This window comes from Helianthus annuus, chromosome 13 (assembly GCF_002127325.2).
Source record: "Helianthus annuus cultivar XRQ/B chromosome 13, HanXRQr2.0-SUNRISE, whole genome shotgun sequence".
NCBI classification, from domain to species: domain Eukaryota; kingdom Viridiplantae; phylum Streptophyta; class Magnoliopsida; order Asterales; family Asteraceae; genus Helianthus; species Helianthus annuus.
This window is the reverse complement of record NC_035445.2, coordinates 26,435,165-26,461,983: the sequence shown is the minus strand read 5'-3', so window position 1 is coordinate 26,461,983 and position 26,819 is coordinate 26,435,165.

Here is a 26,819-nt window from a genome sequence, read left to right as displayed (position 1 = left end):
CACTAGCAGAAGAACCCGACACGTCTTCTGTGATGATTCGAAACATTCCGAATCACTAGCAGAAGAACCCGACACGTCTTTTGTGATGATTCGAAACATTCCGAATCATGCCGTTTTTTCTCTTCCGGTTACCAGGCCTATCATCTCCGTCTACGTTTGGTTTCAGCTACTGGAGTGAAATATTTGTTTGAATTTGTGGACCAACTGAAATAACTGAATACAACCGGTCAAATCACACACTATATAAAGTGTAAAGTTATCGTGTGTTGTAGCTTGTAATAGATTAACTAGACCCCTCAAGTTGTCATTCATAACAACTAAGCGTCTGGAGAAGAGTATGTTGATATAGGAGAGTTGATGCAATTTTACAAGCATTTTACAATACAGCACAAGTTCATAACCGGTTTCTACAACACAAGTTCATCACCGGTTTCTACAACACAAGTTCATCACCGGTTTCTACAACACAAGTTCATCACCGGTTTCTACAGCACAAGCACATGGAAAAACAAGGACCATTCACCTCTTTCAACCTACCAAAACACCAAAATCTGTACCGGTGATTGTTTATCCATACTATTCTTCATAGCCATATTCCCACTCACAAGTTGTTGATACTGAGCTTTCTGATACATATCGTTCGTAAGAAACTTTTCGTGCACTGAACCTTCAGTTGTGTACTCTTCAATTTTCTTGAGTATTTTTCTAACTTTATGCTTGCATCCACCACAGTGAATATTAACTTTGAGTGAAAGAGTTTGGAAACTGGACGGTAAAAACGAAGTAACTGTTGGAATTTGTGGATTTCGGTTGGTTCAGAAACTTAACAAGAGAAGCAACTAAAAAATACGGATATCTCTTCATGTTACGGAGAATGTTCTAGAAATTGAAGGAAAAGGAAAGATTTGTTGAAATCAAATTCAACAGAGATAACTTAATACAATCGGTCAAATCACACACTATATAAAGATTACAGAGTTTTTTACCATATTTATACGGGCCGTATACGGTTTATACGGCCGTATACGCTCGGTAAAATTTTTTTTTTTACCGATCGTATACATTGTATACAATGTATACGAACGATGTATATAGGTTGTATATTGTTATACGGCCCGTATACTATGGGTAAAAAATGGTAAAAATTGGTTTATTCTCTTTAATCTATTAGAACGATCCTTGTTTTGAGAACCTGATTCTGATTTAAACAATGGAATTTGTGGATCAACAGAAATAACTGAAAATAACTCGCCATTCTCTTGCACCTGTGTCCGTCACATGATAGAAGACGTGTCGGGTTCTGCTAGAAGAGTATAAGTATTCTTGGTTCAATACAAACTCTTCTGAAAGACAAGAATACAACGTTCATGTATCACAAGGAATGACCGATCTAAGGCAGAGAACCTGATTTAGATACACAAATTCATCACCGGTTTCTACAGCACATACGCAATGAAGTATTAAAAGATGTTAGTTTCTTGACAGTATGGTTTCTCGACAAATGAAGTATTATCTGACATCATCTGTTCATCATTGTGTGAGGTTAGCCAAACGAGGATGAAAGATACTCAAACCATTTGATCTCGTTGTTGCAAACTCCTTTAATGTGAGATTCTTCAAGTTTGCACATTTTGAGAAAATACCAATGTGTTTGTCAGCTTCGTCAACACACAAAGTGACATAATGACGTGGAAAAACAAGGACCAGATGTCGATTGTTAAAAGTTTGAACTGATTATTTGTTATCAGGTGAGTTCCAAGCATTTTATCGTGTGTTGTAATTTTAATGAAGCAATGAAGATTGAATATGCACTAGGGTTTTTTCTCTTCTGGTTACCAGGCCTATCATTTCCGTACGGTTTCCAAACTCTTTCACTCATAGTTAACATTCACTGTGGTGGATGCAAGCATAAAGTTAGAAAAATACTCAATAAGATTGGTGTTTTGGTAGGTTGAAAGAGGTGAATGGTCCTTGTTTTTCCATGTATGTGACAAAACAAGGATCATTCTAATCATCACAGAAGACGTGTCGGATTCTTCTGCTAGTAGTATTAGTCTGAGTCCATTGTGGTTCGTGAACGTATTGTTGAAATCGTCCATCACTTAAGATAAAATGCTTTATATAGTGTGTGATTTGACCATTGTGGTTCGTGAATGTTTCGAATCATCACAGAAGACGTGTCGGGTTCTTGCAACTTAAATCCACAATCAACGTATACAGATGCAAGAGAATGGCGAGTTATTTTCAGTTATTTCTGTTGATCCACAAATTCCATTGTTTAAATCAGAATCTGAATCTGAAAGTTAACTAGGCTTTATTCTTGGTTGAACCGGCGTGTTCCTGAATCTGAAAGTTAACTAGACCCCTCAAGTTGTCATTCGTAACAACTAAGCGTCTGGAGAAGAGTATGTTGATATAGGAGAGTTGAACCCAACACGTCTTCTGTGATGATTCGAAACATTCCGAATAACTAGCAGAACCCGATCCACTTACATTCGAATAACGCTGAGAATCCACAACGCTTATGGCCAGATTCTTTCCTTCAATATTGGCAAAATCAATGTCTGCTTGTTTTATTATCACGAAAGTACTGAACAACCGAGATAGGCACAATAACAACAACGGCTTTCCATGATTTGGAGACTGATCGGAATCGAATCAGTGATTTTACTGGAAGCCATTTGATTATATTCTCTTGAATCTCGATAGGCACGTTGTCTGACATCTTGATACCAACTCACCATATCAATTTCTAGGTAGTTAACAACGCTAATTAGAAAAAAACGTGATTCATATACACAACGGTCTATTTGCTTCGTCCACTAGAACTATTTGTGTATGCATTCTTTTGATAGATAAGCTGTCACAGTTGTCAAGACTGTTTGTCGGGTTTCCAATGCTCACACAGGGTGATAAACAACGCTGATACAAACACATGTATTTCGAAATAGGCTTTGTTCTTGGTTTAATGAAGTGACACGTAACATTTACTTATATTGAGATTTAAACAATGCCCGCCTCAACTGAGATAAGGACATCCATCAAGCTCAAAAAGAAAACTTGTGTTTCCCATAGTCACAGAAGATTGCGATTTGTATTTCGCATAGCCACCGTTTCCGTAGTAAAAAACGGTTGCGGTTTGTATTTCGCATAGCCACCGTTTCCGTAGTAAAAAACAGTTGGGGTTTGTATTTCGCATAGCCACCGTTTCCGTAGTAAAAAACGGTTGGGTTTGTATACGGCCCGCTTAAATTGGGGTTTGTATTTCGCATAGCCACCGTTTCCGTAGTAAAAAACGGTTGGGTTTGCACATTCAATCTTCAATACTTCATTAAAATACCACTAGTAGAAGAACCCGACACGTCTTCATATTACGGAGAATGTTCTAGAAATTGAAGGAAAAGGAAAAGATTTGTTGAAATCGAATTTGACAACTATGACAGCTTATTAAAAGTAGCAAATCACCTCCTGGTCAAATCACACACTATAAAGTTTAAAGTTATCGTGTGTTGTAGTTTGGAAAGATGACCGAATAGAGATCCGAATAACAAACTATGGAGAACTTGTTTGCGTCGGGTTCTTCTGCTAGTTACTTGATCAACGGACTGATCGGTAATACTCTACTTGTCCTCCGATTTAAGTGGCGTGTTCCTATCAACGTTGTTTAAAGGTGCTAGTTACTTGATCAACGGACTCATCGGTAACGTTACTCTACTTGTCCTCCGATTTAAGCGGCGTGTTCCGATCAACGTTGTTTAAAGGTGATGAAGAGTTTAGAAACCCTTGATTGATGGTGTTTTTACGGGAAAAACGTGATAATTGAAAAACATCAATCTATACGGCCCGTATACACTTATACGGCCCGTATACATTTGGTAAACATCAAAAACCTCAGAAATAAATCAATTGAGCCGTATACTTTTTATAAATTGTATACATTTGTATACGGCTCGTATAACTATATACGGGCCGTATATAATAAAATAAAAAAAAAACATTCTCTGCGCATTTTCCTATTCAAAAACATTCTATACGGGCCGTATATTTGTATACGGCCCGTATACACTAGGGATGTGAAAATAAGATTTAGGGGGTGTGGAAATAAGGGGGGCCTATATAAACTTGGCGGGTAATGGGTAAAGAATAAGGTTTTACAACTATGTATGACACTTACCGGACCCGATCATACACCTCCCCCAGTGCCATCCCTAATGTAGACTCGCAAGACGTCTCATTTAACACATATACGGATCATGTGTACCATAACATGATAACGGCAATAACTTGTAAAAATCATTTGTTTTAGCGAATCAAGAAGACTTGTGATGGTCATGAAGATTAGATGACAGATTGAGATTAACCATAGTGTCCTTGGACTCACTAAACCGATATTTTTACCACCTGTCAAGTTCAAGGTGTCGTTAGCAGAGGTTATATCGAAGATGTTGAAGGTTCTACATAGCTCCAAAGGTTCAAGACTCTTTTTTTTTTATAAAAATGGTGAAATATGTGGAAAATAAATCAGCTGAAAATGCTTGATCGAAACTAGCTTGTTAGCACTGGTGTCGTGCAACACCAATAAAAAATAATTACACATGTAAGTTTTAAACAGAAAATTGAGTGACCGAATATTTTTGAAGGATGATACATAGAAGTACCTAAATTAACACAAACAATACTTATTCTAGTGGTTAGTCACTTGTTTATTATGTTATATTTTTATTGGCATTGTGCTGAATCTGCACCACTACGTATTTCTATAACTTTTCCATATCGAGTCTAGTATCCTAACCATTATATATAGCTTCAATCAATATACCTATTTTTAATGAACACCGTTTTTTAATATTATATATTTGTTTTAAATTTTAAGATGTAATATAGTATAATGATTTCTTACGTCAATAATGGTTATAAATAATATCTAATTTAGAAAATTAGACAATCTTCACTTGGTATTGGAGTTTGATCGGTCTTGAACGGTTGCTTAGGCATCCTTAAACTTGCTCGATGAGCAGTTTTAGCAATCTTCTTGTTGTTGATACGTTCTTTCCGTTGTTCTTCTTTCAGAAACTCTTCTCTTTCTAACTCCCTCCAATTAGACTTTCAATAGTGCCCCGAGTTGATGTTCTTTTCAAAACATACATTTATCAACTTTTGAAATTGCAATGCCTGTTCCTTGTCTTCAGGTAAGAACCATATCTTGTTGAAGAACATGCATTCAATATCCTTCTTCGAACAATTAACCAACCACATCGAATCAAGTACACGTATTCCTCTCCACATCCAATTATCTTCATTACGTAAAGAGATAACCGCTTCACATGTCTTCGGATCATAGTACCACCCTTTAAACTCCTTGTAGAAATCTTGTTCCATCTGCTTTAGTGGCATGTTCTTCATACAGCGCGATCTCTTTATGTGAAGAGTAATATCTTTCTCACGAGTTACAGGTTAGTTGAAACGGAACATAGTTTATATAATCATCATTGTATATGAAGAAATGGAACATAGTTTATATCTCGACCATGGGGCTTTATTCTCTAATCGTGTGAGACTCGTTACGAGAAGGAGAGGTGGGGGGTTCTTCTCGTAACCACCTTCCGTCGTAAGAGTAAGTAATGTTCTTTCTAAAGAGAAGGAAAACAAGTGTGTGTTAATAGTGAGAGTAGAGAGATCGGACCCCTTAAGCCTTTGGTGGAGTCTACTATATATAGTCGAATGGTTGGAGAAGGAGACGGCTGATTGGACAAGACATTGTTTTCAAGAAGTATATCCATTTGATCCCCTTTGTCGTAGCAATTAGTGCCCGCAATGGTTGGAGTACGATTGAGCGTCGATGATTGGCTACACGCCGCTTTCAGAGTGTACTTCTTGTTTCGTCTATCATCAGCCGTTAGTGTGGTGTAACACCCAAATCAACGACGGAATACGTCGGGACGTCTAGATTGTTCACAACATATCAGGGGACAACTTTTAAGGGCAAGGGGGTGTACCCGCCCCTGCCAATATTTCGGTTAGTACAATAACTTTTTCCATTTTTCATCAGAAAATTTTTAAAATTATAGGTCTGTTCCCGCCAATTATTTTGCCTAAAAATTTTCTGCCCCTACCAAGTTTATTGTCCAAATAATTTATACATATTTTCGTAATGAGTTAAAAAAAGTGAAGAACGGGGCTATTAGTATTTTTTATAATTGTTTATAACTTGAAGTGAGTTTATATACAATAAAAAACTAGTTTTTATATAAATGAAACTTGGGGGTTCATTTTTGTCTTAATTGAAAGATGTTGAAAAAAAGAACAATACGTGAGGATAAAGGCGCCTCATCTGTGTTGTTCGACTTCGACGGAAGAAAAAAAAGGTTCATTGTTCTTAGGGTGCTTGAAGCCTTCAATCCTTTATCCTTCATCAAATTCGACGGAAACAAGAAAGAAATCGAGCTGGATAGAGGCGTTAAATCACAAATTTGAACAAGGTAATCATTTATTTTAGTTTCTCATTCACTATCGTTTAGTTCTTGAAGGGTAGGTTGTGAACTAAGGTTAATATTGAATCGAAATTTTGGGCATTATTAGTGTTTTAGACCTTAATTGCATCATTTGATATGAGTTTAACAAATGCATTGCATCTTTTGGGCATGATCCATTCCTTATAATTAGCCCATATACTTTGCAAGATTACCATGTATATGTTTTGGCCTTCTGTATTTATTCTAATTTCTAACCTTTTGTAAAACATTCACACATATTGAAAGAAAACAAAACTGAAGGAGTAAGGTCCCAAAAACCTTGCACAGGTGCATTGGACCATACCATAACTTCACCACAATAAACCTTCTTTAAGAGAACCCTACGCGGCTGCGCACCGATTCCAAAGAAGATAACTTAAAAGAGAGCAGTCTTCAACATCCGCGCGCCAAAGAAAACCAATAACATGTCCTTGCGCAGACTTTGTGCAACGGAACAGTTAAAGATGGAAACAAATACTTTCGCGCAATTGCAACCCAGGCTTAAACAGAAATATACCCTTCTGTTACAACAGAATTAACATGAGGCAGAGGCATAGATGATTACAGCTGTAAACCTTCTAGAAAGCCCCATCATGCACCACCATTCAGTTATAACTGAACGATGACGTGGCGTCATCCTGCACACTCATCAAGGTCCCGATGATGGCACTAAATTGGAGAAAGATCTACACACATCCGCTTTCCACGTGGCATCTCCCTAGCCGCTGATCATGCCCACGATCCGTGTGCATAGACACCAAGATGAGAATTAACGGCATGAGGAGTAACCGCTTACGGAAAATGCTTTCCGTTATCTCTCCCGTCAACAAACTTTCCCGCCCAAATTCAGTTATAAATAAGACAATTCAGGTACAATCTCTCAGGCTACTCTCACTTCACTTTCACTATTACTTCTTCTTCTTCATTGACATCTGTACTTATTTTCACGCCAGAGGGTGGTCAGGGAGAGAACCCCCATTCTCCCCGTGGCGAGTCTAACGGCTGTTTGTTTTGCAGTTATCGTTCGAAGAAGAAGCTCAGCCAAACCCCGAATCAAACGAAAGGAATCACCCTTTTATGCAGAACGAAACCCCTGGTCAGATTGATTCCGGTCATTCAAACCAATGTTTCTTCATTGGCGCCCACCGATTCTTCAATTTCCATTCTCATCTTCTCGTTCTGATTCATTTCTCTTCAACCTCTGTTTCCATGGTAGAGACTCCGTCAAATCGCCCATCAGGCTCTCGGCCAACTAATTTCACACATAATCCTCAGGTGGAAGGAATTGTGGAAGAAGCTTCTGATGATAACGAGGTCCAGTAGAACGTTAATCATCCGGACGATCCTGTTACACCAGGAGCACAACCCGCGATCCCGATGAGTTCAATCTTACCTCCCAGTGAAACTCCCATCTCGTGGTACGTCAGATCTCAGGGTGCATTAAACGCAGTATACGTACAACTTTGTGCACAGACTGCCCCTCCTGTAACTCAGTTACGAAGACCTGCATCTCATGTACGGGCACCGTCTGCACCACATACATCACACTATGACGCACCATCACGAATGTATGTAGACGACACAGAAGTCTATTCCAGATCTCCTACTAGGTACGAATCTACTCACTCTGAAACTCGACGAAGAGATTACCGTGATGAACCATATTCTCATAAAAGGCAGTCAGTCCATTCTCGGTTGGGCCCGCGTTCTTACCAGAAGCGGGACACCCAAACCGACGAATACGACAAAACATACCAGGAAGGAGATAACACAAGTGTGTTCAGTTGACTGCAGCGAGACCATGCAAATTATAAACCCCGCACAGTTTATAACCCAGATGCAATGCATGATTACAACCTAATCTACCGCCCGGCAGAAGCAGCCGAGAACTCGAAATTCGTCAGTGAAATCACACTAGCTCTTCTCAAACGGGCAAAACTACCATCAAACGTCGGAAAATTCAATGGGATGTCAGATCCAGATGACCATCTTTGTGTGTTTACCAGCGCAGGCCTAGTAGGGGGTTGGACATTGCCTATGTGGTGTCATTTATTCGTCCAAACCTTGATAGGAGCATCACGGTTATGGTTCTACAACTTATCGGTTAGGAAGTTAACGTCATGGGTGGATTTAAAAGAGAAGTTCCTGGTCCACTTTAGCCAGCAACGAAGATCTATCAGAGACACCGCCGATGTAATGAATATCTGGAGGCGAGATGATGAAAGTCTGGAGGACTTCATAACAAGATACAACAAGTAGGTGCTAGAAGTTGGTGACGTACACGAACATCTGATACGAGCACAATTCAAATACGCTGTGCGTTGTGACGACATGATCAAAGTTCTATCAGGAACAGAGGGTCTACCCAAGAGCTGGGAAAAACTGATGGCCGCAACCAAGGTTTATGCTCAAACCGAGCGAAACCTAAGCTCCAACAGACCACCGCCACCACACAACCGTTCGCAGGACATGAGTGGGAACAACGGAAAAAAATTTAAGAAGAACTGGCAGGACTCAGCCTCTGGAACATACTCGTCTGACGACGCTCGTGCAACAATAAACAAAATCGCAGCACAGAAAGAAGCAAAGCAGGAGAACCGCGAGCAGCAATGGACTCCTCTCACAAAAACACCGGCGGAGGTACTCAGCATAGAGGATTATCAATTTAAAACTCCTCCGCCAATGAAAAACAAGAGAGGGTAGGATCCAAATCAGTATTGCGAGTACCATAAGGATAACGACCACACCACAAATAATTGTATAAGTCTCCGTACTGAAATCGAGAAGGCGCTAAAAAGTGGCGAACTCACCCACGTACTCCAAAATGTGCGGAAGGACATCAAACAGATTACTCGCGGGGATGAGGGGCCGAGCGAAAAAGCTAAAACTTAAGCCGCGCCAGAGCAACAAACATACAATAGTTTCCTTCATATTGGTTAAGTTATTTAACTTCTCAATCTATGACACAGGACTATTCGTATGAGTAAATTAAGTCTCAATTAATTATCCTAAGAAACAACTTTGTAACTATGGCCTCTGAGCCCTATCCACAATCAATACAAAGTTTGTTATATTATTTCTGTGTTTATTACAAAGCGCATGCAATTCCTTTTGGTAAGCGCAAAAACACTATGGTAACTATAACACAAGTCTCATGAACGGTATGCGATCACACATATCGCTCAAGGTCTAGCCTTACGTTCGCACATGAGCTTTATACCACCTTTATTCGCCTTACCTAATCAAAGAAATTGTACTCATGTAAAATATTGTAATTCAAACATATTTTATAACAGTTACTGGCGCACCGCGCGCCTTAACAAAAAGCTACTTACATGCACGACAGTACATCAAAAAAGTTACTTGCGCCATAAACACATTAACAAAAGGGATCTACATCCCAAACCTATTTCAACTACCAACTGTTCATACAACCACAAAATATCAAAGAAAACCTACTATAGGTCTTCATCATCGTCATCCTCCCTGTCCAGGAAAACTTCTCTCAGTTGCGTCACGAAATCTTCAGACTGCAGCGCAACAGTAACAAGGTCCATCACAGGAAGCTGCAAAGTGTTGAATTGAGTCTTCACAGCGGCAAGAGCAGCTTTAGTATCAGCACCATGCGTAGCAGACCTACTGGTACCCCAATCAACTTTTAAAGCAATAACAACATGCTGAGAACATTCTGAGTACCCTTGGGCATACCCATCGTTACGCGCAGCAACCAGCAGGTGTAAACGTTTCATCTAGTTCATCGGAAGTAAGAACAGAGTTGGCAACCTGCGCAATAAAACAAGTAAGAAGGTGCATAATCATCTCCAGACATTATCAAAGCAGATACACTTACGCTTATGATTCCGCGATCTTTCAACCATAGCATGTCACTCTTCAACGGTTCAACCTGACTCTTTGCAATCACCCAGGCAGTCTCAGAACTTTCCAACTTCTTTTCAGTTTCAACAAGACGGCGGGAAGTCTCAGCTTTTTCAACCCGTTCAAGCTGCAGATCCTTTTTGGCAGATTCAAGCTCCGCCTTAATTTGTTCCTGCTCAGATAATGAAGAGGTAAGTTCATTTATCTCTTTATCCTTAAAGGCAAGGATGGCGCAGGTTCGTACCTCTCTCTGTTCACCCCTCTCTCGATGAGAGCGCGCTTCATCACACGCCGCCTCAGCATCAGCTTTTTCTTGCTTCAACTTCTCTATATCTGCATCTTTCTTCTTCAGTCTCTCAACTTCAGCCCTGAGAATATTAATGACATTGCGGAGGCCCATTTTCTCATTATTATCCTTCTCACAAATCTCCTTCCAATGTTTGCACTCCTCAGAAAGGAGAGCAACTTCAGCCTCTGCTTTTCTTTTCCAACCAGCAGCAGACCACTATTCAGTTTTTTGGTCACTCTCAAACTTGGCCCGATCAGCTTCCAATTTAGCCATCAACAGGGCAGTTCGGGCCTTAACTTCAGCAGCTTTCTTCTTGGACACCTCAAAAGCAGCCCATTCCTTGTGCATACTACGCCACTTACGCACTATACGATGCGTAGTGGACGTATAGGTGGTGATGTGTGCAAAATGCAACATATAAATTACATCAAATGTGGCATAAAACTAACCCTTTTTTAGTACTAATGTTGGAAAAAGTGTGTTTTTGTCTTCCTTTTATATTTTCAGGATTAAATGAGCTCAAATTAACAAAAGAAGCAAAAAGGCAGCTAAATATAACATAAATACAAGAAAAGGAAGAAACGTGGCATGCCCGACCCCCCGACAGCATCCTCCCAAGCAAAAACAAGAGAACAGAAGGCTGAACACGCCCCGTGCTCAGTGAGCACGGGGGCGTGCCCAAGTGTCTGCAGAAAAGACAAAGTTGTAGAAGCTTCTATCACCCACCACGGGGGCGTGCCCAGCGGACACGGGGCCGTGGTCAACTCTAAGATTCGCAGAATCTGAGGAAATCTTGATAGTATAGATACGCTTCTGCACACGGGGTCGTGCCCAGCGGACACGGGGGCGTGGTCAACTAATGCAGACAAACTGCAACTAATGAAGGAAGAGAAGGAGGATGGACACGGGGCCGTGCCCAATGGACACGGGGCCGTGCCCGAGCTTCTGTTCAGGCTATAAATAGGGGTGCTTGGCTCATTTGCAAACCATCCCTTGGCACACCACCTCTCTCACACTTCACCCACACTCCACCACCACCACAACACCATCATCCACCACCATCATCCATCATCCATCATAGAGTGTGTGAGTAGTCTCGGGATCCAAGATTGATCGTAAGAGTTCTTGACAATCAAAGGCGATGTTTGCCTAAGTATTTTACATCAGTTGGTGAAGACGAGTGTCTAGTGTAATACTTTTTATTTTTAATCTTTTCGCACTTTTTATTTGGTTATGTATTAATGACTTTAATAACTAGTTTCTTATGTTGAAGGTGAATCTTCCTTATCATTTGTCCGTGGTGTCTTGGCATTATTTTACTGTCTATATAAAATAAAAGATTTTCACCATTCATATCTCCACGGTCTATATGGAGATATGTTGGCTACCTGGTCGAGGGTTAAGGGAATGGTTTGGTAAGAGTCTTGCCTTGTTCAGTGTATAAATCCTGCAAGGACCTGGGTCAAATTTAGTAGGACCTCCTTAAATACCCACCGTTATTGGATGGCAGGGGTCCAAACTCTTTGATCCCCTCATATGTAAGCTACTATTAAAACTTTAACCCGACTACTTAGGACTGTATCCCTGCTGACTCAGACTACTTAGCCGAGGGTAACGTCACCTTCAAAAGAGGGGCCTACCACATTACACACTAATAACTTAATTAATTATCTTTCAATAATCCAACCCTTTAGGATTGTATCCTTGCTGACTCAAACTACTGGGTTGAGGGTAACGTCACCTTCAAAAGAGGGGCCTACTACTATTACTAAGATAATCTCTTAAAAGTGCAAAAGTGCGGAAATAATCAAAGGTTACACTAAACACGAGTCAGATCCAAGTGATTCATCTTGTCTATCTGTTTTTTATTATTATTTTATTTTTCAGCATTTTAGTTAGTTTTATTTTTTCTAGTTTAAAAACCTTTTTCTAAACTTTTGATTTGATTGGACGTTGAGGATAAACCGGTATTAAAAGCTCTTGTGTCTTTGGACGACCTCGGTATCTTACCAACACTTTACTACGCTCACGATGGGTGCACTTGCCCAAATGTGTGTTTAGTGTTATTAAATATCGTGTTTTATAAATTTAAAACTTGGCTAAAAAGTGTTAAAGGGCTTAAAATATACATTAAAAACTATACGACACTTCACACGCATCAAGTTTTTGGCGCCGCTGCCGGGGACACAAGGATTTTAAGAAAGCTTAAAATCGATGGCCTAATCAGTTTTTCAAACCCTTTTCAAAACGCGCGCACATTTTTCTGCATTTTAGTTAAGTTTTGCATTACAGTAGCCTGAACACGGGGCCGTGCTGCATTTTTTTTTTAAAAAACACTCAGATACAGAGCCTGAACACGGGGTCGTGCTCACTGAACACGCCCCCGTGCTGCACAAAACCAGTAACTTTTATTTAAACGCCCAGATACAGAGCCTGAACACGTGCCATGTCCACTGAACATGGGGCCGTGTCCAGCCTTTGTTTCCGTTTTTATTTTTGTTTTCTGGTCTCGAGACTCTGTTGTGGTCTGCTAAGTGATTCTTATGGATCAATACTCAGGAGGCTATAACTACACCTATGAGGAGGATGATTATAGGGAAGGCTATTGCCCTAATTGTGGTGACCCGCACTCGGTACAATATTGTGACTTATTTCAACCATCCACTTCATACACCTACTATGAGGAGCCTAGGTACGAGCCATCGACTTATTTCAACCATCCACTTCATACACCTAATTGAAGATGAAAATGAACCACCTGATACAAGTGAAAAGATTGACCACTTTGTTGAAGAAGAGGTCGCCATAGAACAAACTTTTAAAGTTCTTGATCAAAATGAGCAACCAAATGAGGAGTCTCCTAAAGACCCGCCTCTTGAGCTCAAATAACTTCCAAAAGGTTTGGAATATGCTTTTCTAGACAAAGATGGTAAATCACCTGTAATTATTTCATCAACATTAAGTAGTTTAGAAAAAGAAAAATTAATTAAAGTCTTGAAAAAACACAAAAATGTGATCGCTTGGAAGCTTGTAGATATTAAAGGAATAAGTCCTTTCATGTGCACGCACAAAATTTTAATGAACGATGACTACAAATCGGTAATACAACCACAACAAAGAGTAAATCCAAATGTACAAGAAGTGGTTAAAAACGAAGTCATCAAATTACTTGACATCAGACTTATTTATCCTATATCCGATAGTCCTTGGGTAAGTCCCGTTCAAGTAGTTTCAAAGAGAGGAGGTATGACGGTAATAACTAACGAAAAGAATGAATTAATACCAACGAGAACCGTCGCAGGATGGATGGCATGTATAGATTATAGACGGTTAAATGAAGCAACAAGGAAAGATCACTTTCCTTTACCCTTCATTGATCAAATGTTAGAAAGATTATCCGGTCATAAATTTATTGTTTCTTGGATGCTTTTTCAGGTTACTTTCAAATCCCGATAGCGCCCGAAGACCAAGAAAAGACAACATTCACATGTCCCTATGGAACTTTTGCTTATCGACGCATGCCATTTGGTCTATGCAATGCCCCCGCAACCTTCCAACGTTGCATGGTGGCCATCTTCCATGACATCATAGAAAAGACAATGGAAGTCTTCATGGACGACTTTCTATCTTTGGAGATTCATACGACCAATGCCTCGATAACCTTGAACGAATGCTATCCCGATGTGAGGAAACCAACCTCGCCCTTATCTGGGAAAAATGCCATTTCATGGTAACAGAGGGAATAGTACTCGGTCACAAAATCTCAAGCGAAGGAATGGAGGTTGATCGAGCCAAAATAGACACTATTTCTCGATTACCGCCCCCATCCTCCGTTAGAGCTATCAGAAGTTTCCTAGGGCATGCCAAATTTTATAGGCGGTTTATTAAAGACTTTTCTAAAATCTCAAGGCCTCTAACAAAATTACTTGAAAAAGATGCCCCTTTCATCTTTGACAAGGATTGCAATCAAGAATTTCTAACCCTAAAGGAAATGCTAGTCAATGCATCTATCATGATAGCGCCTGATTGGAAATTACCTTTCGAAATCATGTTTGATGCAAGTGACTTTGCAGTTGGAGCAGTCTTGGGACAAAGAAAAGAAAAGCATTTTCACCCAATTTATTATGCTAGTAAAACACTTAACGATGCATAAGAAAATTACACAACAACAGAAAAAGAGTTACTGGCTATGGTATTTGCTTTTGATAAATTTCGTTCTTATCTTGTTCTTTCTAAAACAATAGTCTATACAGATCATGCAGCCATTCGATATCTCTTAAAGAAACAGGATGCTAAACCCCGTTTGATTCGGTGGATTCTACTCCTCCAAGAATTCGATATTGAAATCAAAGACAAAAGAGGAGCAGAAAACACTACAGCGGATCATCTTTCGCGCTTAGAAGTCCCAACTTTGGAGGTAACTAGGGACGAGCAAATAAGCGAAAAATTTCCAACGGAGTCCCTAGAAATGGTGGAATACAGAGAAGAACCATGGTATGCTGACTATGCTAACTACCTAGCTAGCGGTATAGTCGCCAAAGGATGGCCACATCATCAAAGAAAGAAATTCTTTGCTGATGTAAAGCATTATTTTTGGGAAGATCCTTATCTTTTCAAAATGTGTGCTAATCAACTCATCCGCCGGTGCGTACATGGTAGTGAAGCAAGAAGAATTCTCCGCCATTGTCATGAAGGTCCATACGGAGGACGTCATGGTGCCGCTAGTACCGCACGAAAGGTATTTGATTCAGGATTTTATTGGCCGACCATTTACAAAGACGCCCAAAGTCTTGTCAAGACATGTGATGCTTGCCAAAGATCAGGTAATATTTCTTCCAAAAATGAAATGTCACAAAATGGCATTCTTGTTTGTGAAATTTTTGATGTGTGGGGACTCGACTTTATGGGACCCTTCCCACTGTCAAAAGGAAACAAATATATACTTGTGGCAGTAGATTACTTGTCTAAATGGGCCGAGGCCAAGGCACTTCCAACAAATGATGGAAGAGTCGTAGTAAGATTTCTGAAAAAATTATTCTCTCATTTTGGAACACCTAAAGCATTAATAAGTGATAGAGGTACTCATTTTTGTAACCATCAACTTGAAATTTTTTTAACAAGATATGAGGTCCATCACCGGGTCTCAACAGCATATCACCCTCAAACAAACGGACAAGCCGAAGTGACTAATAGAGGTTTAAAAACGAATACTTGAAAAAACCGTAGGGTTAAATAAAAAAGAATGGGCCGACAAATTAGATGATGCTTTATGGGCTTTTCGAACTGCTTATAAAACAACAATAGGTACAACCCCATATAAGCTCGTCTATGGAAAAAGTTGTCATTTGCTAGTAGAAATAGCTCACAAGGCCTACTGGGCAATTAAAAATGTAAACTTAGATTTAGAATTTTCCGGTAAAAATCGATTTTGTCAATTAAATGAATTAGACGAATTAAGAAATTATGCATACTCAAACTCTGAAATTTATAAGGAAAGAATGAAAAACTTGCATGACAAACACATTATACCTAATGAATTTCGAGTAGGAGATCAAGTTCTATTGTTTAATTCACGACTTTGATTGTTTCCTGGTAAATTAAAGTCTAGGTGGCCAGGACCTTTTTCCATCACCCATATTTTCCCACACAGTGCAGTAGAAATTAAATCTCGGAATGGAATTCCATTCAAAGTCAATGGCTAACGGCTGAAGCTCTACCAAGGATTCATTGAGGATGAAGAGGAAGAAATCTCGCTTCAAACGGTCGAAGAATAAAAGCATCAACATCATACCTGGTAAGTTACGAACAGACGGGTCGACATCTAAATCGGTAAGTCTTCTAACATTGTTTTTGGGAAACAAGGGCACTCACACGAGCACTAAAATAATAATAATAATAATAATAATAATAATAATAATAATAATAATAATAATAATAATAATAATAATAATAATAATAATAATAATAATAATAATAATAATAATATTTTTAAAATTGACCGAACACGGGGCCGTGTCCGCGCAACTGTCAGGATAAAACCCCTTTTTCAACACAGTTTCTTCATTCCACACGCCCCGTTTCCCCGAAAACTCTCTGGTTCAGGCGATTTTCTGCAAGATTTCGACGTCCCCTCTACTTCTAACAACATCAAGGTATGATTCTATCATTATTTGTAGTTAGATTAAGCATTTGCATGTAGTTAACATCAAAAATTTGGGGAAAAATCTAGGGTTCTTGAACTTCATCCGCATCGAACCTCAAATTTTTGCATAAATCTGTTAGCATCAGTTTAGATTCATGTTATAGGAAGTAAATCCACTTGTATTGTTCATAGATTTGCCTGATTTCTCACAAAAAACCCCAAACCCTTATTTTTGAACCGAAAAAGATAAAATCGAAGGGGTAAACGGTTTGCTTTGGGAAAAACGGCACTTGGGGTTTCATTTTCAGGGAAACCTGCCCCTACTGGGCCAAAACTTTTCAGGTTTTCGGGACCGGGTCAAAAAATGGGATTTTTGGGAAACAGACGTCTGGACACAGGGTCGTGCTCGCTGAGCACGGGGGCGTGTCCAGCCATTTTCTGATCAACATGGGGGTGTCCGCTGAACACGGGGCCGTGTTCAGCCAACTATTTTCAGTTTTCTCCGAAAATTTCACTGTTTCGTGCTAATTATTTGGTGTATTCTTTCAGATGTCCAAGAAATTCACAAGGTTCTGTTGGAACCCGAAGGTTTATTCATGTAGGTTATTAATGTTTAGGGGTTGATCTTGTAATTATCTAGTTCTTTATGTTTTGGGTTAATTAATGTGGTTTGGGCTAGTTAGAGATGTCGCATGGGCCTAGGGGTTTCGGCCCTATATGTTTTGTATTTAAACAACCTTCGTCACTTGATTAAGGGTTGTTGATTGTGGTTAGAGTTGGGGGCGACATAAGCATAGGAACCGAGTTCCTTACGAATTCTTGTATCAGTCTTTGGCAATCATTGAATGCAAGATTTCGGTTTGTTCTTTATTCATTGTTTATTGTTTGATCTTTATATTTATTCTTGAATCAACTTGTGTTTGATTTCCGCGCTTTCACAAGTTAAGATTGATATCATTGAGAGATCCTCACGGGTTTTACAATTGGTATCAGAGCCATTGAAGCCATTCAAGGGCTCGGTTTTGATATCATTCGGATTCAAGAATTTTCATATGCTACTGATCCGTTTTTGTTTAGTGTTTTGTAGAAATATCTATCATCTGTTCTTGACAGAATCATCGAAAAAACACTGATTTTGGTTTGTTGATTTCAGTCTTTGGTGTTTGCTGAATTTTCGGGAAATCGGTGGTCAACAGATTCAAAGATTACAATATCTTTGAATTTTGGAAATTGCTGAAAAGTCGGGATTGCGAGTAAACAGATCTTATCACTTATTGTTTTGCAGGTCACGACTCGCAATCATCCAGTTGCGGCTCATCACGCTCCAGTTACGACTCGCAACCATCCTTGGTTTCGGTTCATCCTGCTTCAATTGCGACTCGCAACCAGAAGATTGGTCTCCACTCGCAATCAAAGACATTACGACTCGCAACCTTGGTTTCGGCTCATTCTGTTTTGTTACGACTCGCAACCTTTCCAGTTACGACTCGCAACCACAGCAAACTTGACTCGCAACCTTTGCCATTACGACTCGTAACCACTGAAGATTTGACTCGCAACACCGTTTGTTTCGACTCGCAACGACATTGTTTTACGGACTTTTGGACTGTTGACTTTGGACTTAATAAAATTAATTAATTAATTAACTGATTAATTAACCATGTCATCGAACAACAGTGAACTGTCTGCCCTTAATCAACAACAAGAATTGGACTCAAAGCTTGGAACTACAACACGCATTCCAAGGTTAACTGATGCTAATGACTTTCCCGAGTGGAAGTGGCGCTTTGAACAGCATCTGAAGGTTAAGGATTACAAGTTATGGCGCAGCATCTTGAGAGGACCTAGGGAGATTATGATGGAAAGCCCCACAGAACCAGATGTCAAAATAAAGAAGCCTCGAGATCAATACACTGAAGATGATGTGCTCATCGTTGAAGAAGATGATCGAGCTCTTTCCTACTTAACCATGGGTTTGGGTCCTAATATTGCTATTGGTTTTCGCACCTGCAAATCTGCCAAAGAATTATGGGATTCTCTAGTCGAAGTGTATGAAGGAAATGAAGATATGAAAGAGAGCCGAAGGAATTTGCTGCAACAAAACTTCAACAATTTCAACCATATTTATGGTGAAACGGTAGACAATCAGATTCAGAGGTTTGTCAAGCTGGTGACTCAAATGCAAATGGAAGAAATTCATACCACAAACGCATCCACCATCAGACAACTCCTTAATGCACTGCCCAAGAGTTGGGATCATCATGTAGCCATGATCAAGAAAACCAAAGATCTTGCAAGATGTACCCTGTCAGAGATGATCTCACATATCAAAGCTTGTGAATTGGATGATAAGCAGAGAGAGACTAACTACAAGAATAGCATGCTGGCTGCAGGTTTCTCAATTGCTCCCACCACATCTAGCGACAGTAACACAGCTCTTCTGTCACAAGGAGGTTTTCAGATGTTTCGCAATACTTCCTCCGTCTCTCAAACTTCAGGAAAGGTGCACGCATCTGGATCCTCAAATCAAATCGTCTCTCCAGCTTCTCCTGCTTCAGTTCAAAATGCTGGAAACGTCTCTACTGTTGCTCCTGCTTCCGCCCACTCTACAAACAATGAAATGATGGCTTTCTTCGCAAATCAGTCAAAGGAAAAGCTAGACATAGCAGCTTCAGTGATCAACTGTTTGAATGCTTTTATTGCAGGGAAGCTTGATCCACCAAAGTGGAGTCCTGATGATCTGTCACAGATTCATCCAGACGATGTTGAAGAAATGGACATTACCTGGCAGATGGCAATGGCGGCATTCAGAGCCCAAAAGTTTGTGAAGAGAACAGGTAAAAACAGGTGGGGTAATGCTTGGAATGGAGCTGCTAAAGTGCCCTTCAATCTTCGATGTTTCAACTGTCATGAAGAAGGACACTATGCTCGAAACTGCCCGAAGCCACTTGTGAACAGAGATCAAACTCCTGCAACTCCTGCTCAACCAGCTACTCCTAATCGAGAAAGGGCTCTTGTGACCACTACAAGTATAGCAGATGTTGCCGCTTCTGGAAGTCCACAGCCGCAAGGATTAGCACAAGCACTGGTGGTGCAGCCCAACGTCAACTTTGATTGGTCTTCGGAAATTGAGCGTCTGAACATATCAGCTCCAGAGAATCAAACTGCTACTTCTAACATTGCTTTCATGACCTCAAGTGAGCATGACCCTAAGCCAGAGGAAGAGACTGCAGCTGACAATTTTGCTTTCATGACTCAAATCCTGTCAGCACCTGTCAAAGGTCTCACCAAAGAAGAGGTAATTTCAGTTTTCTGCACTCCTGAATGTAGGGAACGAGTTGAGGCTTATAGAATTCACAACGCTGAGCTAATCGAAGATTATAATGAAATTAAACGGAAAAATTTCACTTTAACTAAAAATGAAAAACTTTTCAAAGAGAAAATCGAAGCTCAGCGTAAGGACATTGTTCAACTCAAGGACGATGTCAGTGTAGCTACAGCCCAACTCATGATAGTCAAAGAAAAATTGTGTGAGGTGACTAAAGAACTGGAGAATGTAAGAGATAAATACCAAATAAATCAATTAAACATTAAGAAATTCGATTCCTCCAGTAAATTAGTCAAAAATCTGTGTGATCAACAACTGGCTTACTCTAAAAAGAAAGGGTCGGGATTGGGTTATAATCAGACTCCTCCTCCATACAATAACAATTACACTTATTTACCAATGACTGAGGAGGAGATATTGAACGAAAGCAAAATGACTTATGGCTCACCTAGCAAATCGTCTGTTCATAACAGACATGTTGAGCCACAAAAGTCCTCACCTTTAAATTTTGTTCCTAAAGGCTCAACTGATCCTAACGCTTCATTGTCATGTGCAGATAATAGCTCTGAAGTAAAGTGTGATGATGTTCATGGGAGTGAACCAGTTGTTATTTCAAACGTTTCTGAACCTTATTTTGAACATTATTCTGAACCAACTGAGTCTGACATTGCTTTTACTAGTTCTTTGTTTGCGTCGTTTTCTGCGTATGTTTCGTCTTGTGAGCCTGTTGTTTTGGGCAAAACTGAACATGTTTGTGTGGATGATTTGAACAATACGTGTGGTGATGATTGTTTTTCAGCTAATGCTTGTGATACTAACATATCAAATGTTTCAGCTTGTGATAATGTTACAGGTGAGGTCCCTCAGGATGCATTCAGTGAAACCACTGAAACGACTTCTCAAGAAAATCAAGTGTATCCTGATTCTTCTTCTGAATCTGTCTCAGTGGGTGTCCCTATTGTTGAATCTAGTGGGACCCCATTGGAAACTGTGTTAAACAATGAATCAGAATCTGTGTCACAAGATAAATGCTCTGAGGAAATGCATGTTGATGAAACTTCTTCAGGATCAGAAATGGAACCTGAATCAGTTTCACACGACAAATGCATTGAGGAAGAGCATATTGTTGAGACTTCTTCTTGCTTGGGAAGTGAACCTGAATCAGTTTCAGATGATAAATGTGTTGATAAAACGCATTTGGATGAAACTCATACATGTTCAAATTCGGAATCAAGATTAAGTGAAAATGAAAAGGATGTTGGTCAAAACGAGAAATCAACAGAAGAAAATCTGTTAAAAGAAAAACCACAAGTCAAACATATTCAGAAAACTAAAACATTGAATCACACGAAATCAAGCAAACAGAGTCCAAATGTCAAAAATATTCAAAATGTGAAACGTCAAACATGTTTTAACTGTGGCATTGCCGGTCACATTGCCAGAAATTGTGGTAAACTCCCAAGGACACCGAACAAGAAACCATCAGGGCGGAATCAGAAGATCACGTCTAATCGATATCACTGTTCGGAGTCCATGAAGTCTGCAAGGACTAAGACGATGAAGAACAACGATCATCATAGGACTAGACCTTCTGGTCAGGATTGGAATGCAGCCAAACGCCATAATCAATATCAGAATAGACAAACAAATTTTCAGCGTAATCGAAGTAATTCTTTTGGTAACGCATTTGAAAGTTTAAATTCTAACTGGTCGAGACAGTTTTGGAAACCTAAAGTCAATGGCATGCAATCCAATCCAATGAAATCATATCATCAAAAAGTCGCCAACAAAAATGTTTCAAAATTTCTGAATAAAGATAATTTAGTTTGGCAGAGGGTAACGTATTTCGATGCTCAAGGAAAACCCAGATCCACTATGGGCTGGGTTCCTAAATCTAACTAATCCCGCTACTCGTGCAGGAACAGCTGTGGAGGACTACCGTGCGCCTGTGGTACATGGATAGTGGCTGTTCCAGGCACATGACAGGAGACTTATCCCAACTTGTGAATGTCAAAGAATTTAATGGCGGATATGTCTCATTTGCGGGAGGTGAATCTGGCAGAATCACTTTGAAAGGAACTGTTCGAAACGGTGTTCTCAGCTTTGAAAATGTCAATTATGTTCCAGAACTGAAACACAATCTGTTAAGTATTTCGCAGATTTGTGATCGAGGGAATTCAGTTCATTTTACGAAGAAGGGATGTCATGTTCTTAAGCCTGGGATTGTTATTCCAGAAGACTGGTTCTTGATGACAGCTGAAAGAAAGGGAAATGCTTACGTCATTGATATGAACAAGAAACCGTGTGAAGAGATCACTTGTTTATTTTCAAAGATTTCAGAGCATGATGGTCTACTGTGGCATCGTCGACTTGGGCACGTGAATATGAAAAATCTGAACCGTCTAGCTAAAGGTCAATTGGTACGAGATCTTCCGATCAAGGATTTCATGTTGGTGGAGAAATGTGTTGCTTGTGCGAAAGGGAAAGCTCATCGAAAACCTCATAAGACTAAACCAGTACCCTCGACAAAAGCTGTACTCGAACTACTTCACATGGATCTTTTTGGTCCAGTGAATGTGCTGAGTATTGGGAAGAAAGCTTACTGTCTGGTAATCGTCGATGATTACTCTCGCTACACTTGGGTGTATTTTCTCAGTCACAAAAATGAAACTGCTGTCTTGGTGAAACAATTCATTACTTTGGCTGAAAATCAAGCGAGTACTAAGGTGAAGGTTATTCGATCAGACAATGGGACAGAATTCAAGAATGTTACTTTGGATACTTTCTGCATGGATAAGGGAATCGATCGACAGTTCAGTGCGCCTCGCACTCCACAACAAAATGGAGTGGCTGAAAGGAGAAATCGCACTCTAATTGAGGCGGCACGTACTATGCTGGCAGATTCAAAGCTTCCTAGCTTCTTTTGGGCCGAGGCTGTTAGCACGGCTTGTTATATCCAGAATCATGCTTTAGTAAATAAACGTCACATGAAAACCCCTTATGAGATTCTGGAAGGACGTAAACCTTCGGTTTCACACTTTCGTATTTTTGGTTGTCCATGTGTATTATTACTAATGGACTCAAATGGAAAGTTTGAAGTCAAAGGTGACGAATGTTACTTTGTTGGATATGCTAAAGGCTCTGCTTATAGGGTATACAACAAAGTAACTAAAAAGGTTGTTGAGTCGTGCAACATCGAATGGCTTGAAGAGAATGCTACGGACGCTAGAGTCGGTCCAGATTGGCTATATGATTATTCTGCTCTATTTAAATCATTTAACATTTTGTCAAGTGATGTTTCAGTTGCAGGTGAGTCGATTCCCAAACAACCATTGTCATTTGAAGATACGGAAGACGAAGCACAGATGCAAGACAACGTGAGGCATCATACTGTTGATCCACCGGGAATGGTGTTTACGCAACATCCTACACCGACTCCGATGGTCAATCGATCCCCTGAGGGTGCATCAGCCAGTGACTCTGCATTGTTTCCTGATCCAATTCCTGAGGATTGTACTGTCACTTCTCCTGTAGTTCACACTACAACCGCACCTAATGAGGGGGAGTCAAGCAACACCACCACTGAAGAGGAGATTGTACCTGATTTGGCCATACCGACGAGCGTTCAACGCAATCACCCAATCGAGAATGTGATTGGTCCTGTAAATGCAGGAATTTTGACCAGGAGTCAATCAGGAACCATTAACACTTGCTTATATTCTTGTTATCTTTCTCAAATCGAACCTAAAACCATTGATATAGCTTTGCAGGAACCTGGCTGGGTAGATGCTATGCACGAAGAGCTGAACCAGTTTGAAAAACTTGGAGTATGGAAGCTTGTCAAGTTGCCAGCAGGAAAACGTAAGCTTGGAACTAGATGGGTATTTCGAAACAAGCAGGATTCTGCGGGTGTCATCGTTCGAAACAAAGCAAGGCTGGTGGTTCAGGGATTTAGACAAATCGAAGGTCTGGATTATGATGAAGTATATGCTCCGGTTGCGCGACTTGAAGCCATCCGGATCTTTTTGGCTTACGCGTCATACATGGGATTCACTGTTTATCAGATGGATGTCAAGACCGCGTTTCTCTATGGAGATGTGAAGGAGGAAATTTTTGTCGAGCAACCGCCAGGGTTTGTGCATCCAGATCATCCTGAGTACGCCTACAAGTTAGACAAGGCGTTGTACGGGTTACACCAGGCTCCTCGAGCTTGGTATGCCACACTAACAGAGCATCTGTTGGCTCATGGATATACGCGTGGCACCATAGACCAGACTCTGTTTATCAAGAGGGTAGGACGTGATCAAATTTTGGTTCAAATCTACGTTGATGATATCATTTTCGGATCTACAAGCGAGGATCTTTGCAAGGAGTTCGAGAGAGTTATGAAGAAAAAGTTTGAAATGAGTGCTCTGGGGGAGATGACACTGTTTTTGGGTCTACAAGTCAAGCAGAGTTCACAAGGAATTCTGATTCATCAAGGGAAGTATGTGGATGATGTGCTGGCAAAGTTCAAATTCACGGACGCAAAGCCTGCTGAAACACCTATGGCTGAGAGACCATTATTGACTGAAGATGAAGAAGGAGAGTCTGTAAATCAACGTCAATATAGGTCCATGATCGGGTCATTGATGTATCTCACAGCTAGCCGTCCGGACATCATGTTCGCTGTTTGCAACTGTGCACGCTATCAGGCTAATCCTAAAACTTCTCATCTTATTGCTGTTAAACGGATCTTTCGGTATCTTAAAGGCCGACCTCGGTTTGGCCTGTGGTATCCGAGAGATTCCAATTTTGACTTGTTTGCTTTCTCTGACAGCAATTTTGGAGGTACTGACAGTGACAGGAAATCCACTTCTGCGGGATGTCAATTTTTGGGTGATCGGCTCATTTCGTGGCAGTGCAAGAAACAACAAACAGTGGCGATATCCACAGCTGAAGCTGAGTATGTTGCTGCTTCTGCTTCTTGCTCTCAAGTGGTGTGGATGCAACATCAATTGCAGGATTATGGTTTGACTTATCTTAACACTACTATTTACTGCGATAATGATGCTGCAATACAAATTGTTCGAAATCCTGTTTTTCACTCCAAAACCAAGCACATTGATATTAAAGTTCATTTCATTCGAGACTGTTTTGACAGAGGTCTGATTACTCTTGAACAAATCGACACAGATGCAAATGCTGCCGATTTGTTCACCAAACCTGTCAACAGCTCGAAATTCAGAGTGCTTGTGGATTTTCTAAAAATGATCCGTTTTACTGATTGAGCATGTTTTGTTTTTCGTAGGTAAATTTGTTCATAAAGTTTTCTGTTCTTAGGAAGTTTTTATTTATGCACAAATTTAGGGGGAGAAAAATCGAAAAATACAAAAACATTAAAAAAATCGAAAAATACAAAAACATTGAAAAATTGAAAAATACAAAAAGAGGTTCAAAAGGAAGTGTGGCTGGACTGGGAAATGAAATGAATTTTCACATTATGGTCGAGGGCTGACTCATGTAAGACCAGTATCGAAATAGTTTGACTCTAGTATGATGTGTTGGTAGGCTCTATCCTTAAGATTGGAAACAATAGCTGTTTCTGTTCAGAACTAAACTAGTACATGACCTCAGAAAAGAAAATCACTTGGAATTAGCTCATGTCTATTTGAATGTTTGTATGTTTTTTTTCCCGATACACACAATTTTTATCTGATTCTGAAATCTTATCTGAAAAAGTCGTGTACCTCCTCTGCTGCATCCAGATACATGCTGACCTGGAGGTGCTAGGCAACGTCAGCTTCTGCTGCATCCAGATACATGCTGACCTAGCTGTACGTTGTCGATCTGTAGATCAATTAACACCCGAAAGAGGCCCTCTAGTGCCCAAAAGAAACCCAATAAACCTATATCAAATTGAGAAAACTCATTTGATCTGTATATTATACCATCTCAACCTAAGATCTATTCTATTCTCTTCTCAACCTATTCCCAGTTAAGATTTCAGAAATTTGGATTGGACTTGTGAAATATGTGGTAGGGAAACTGCTTGCATGATAGAGTGAGCTGTGCATAATTCCAGGATTTGATTAGTATTTGTTTGGGTGTTCATTATTAAAAATATCAAAACATGATAAAATGAGATACAGGCAGTTATATGGAAAAGATCTAGGGAGATGAGTTTAAGAGGACAAATATACTGGAAATCGTCTAGATCATCCTCTAGTAGATCAGTGTTGAAAGTGAAGTCAAGCCCGAAACTTTGTGATTTGATCCCTGAATATCTATGCAAATTTCCTGATTTTATTTTTGTAAATAATATTTTATTATTTAATTTTGTTTTAGGTTTTTATTTTGCAAACAAATGCTCAAAAGGTTTAATGGGTAATTTTTGTTAAATCAGATTTTTGAATTGGGTTTGTTTAAAATATCTTTTGAAAAACATTTTTGAGCCCAAGTCCATAAGGCCCAAGCCCAAAAGACTTGGGCCCATGAGAAACAGTTGCAGTATAAAAGGGTGATTACGAGTCGCATTCCTCATTCACTCGCAATCAGATCTCAATTCTCTCTCAATATTCCGGCATCTATCAACGGTTCCGACTGATTTCCGATTGCGACTCGCAATCTGATTTGATATTCATCAGGTACAATGACGTCATTGTTCAAGTTTTTGCAGGAATTATGAATTTT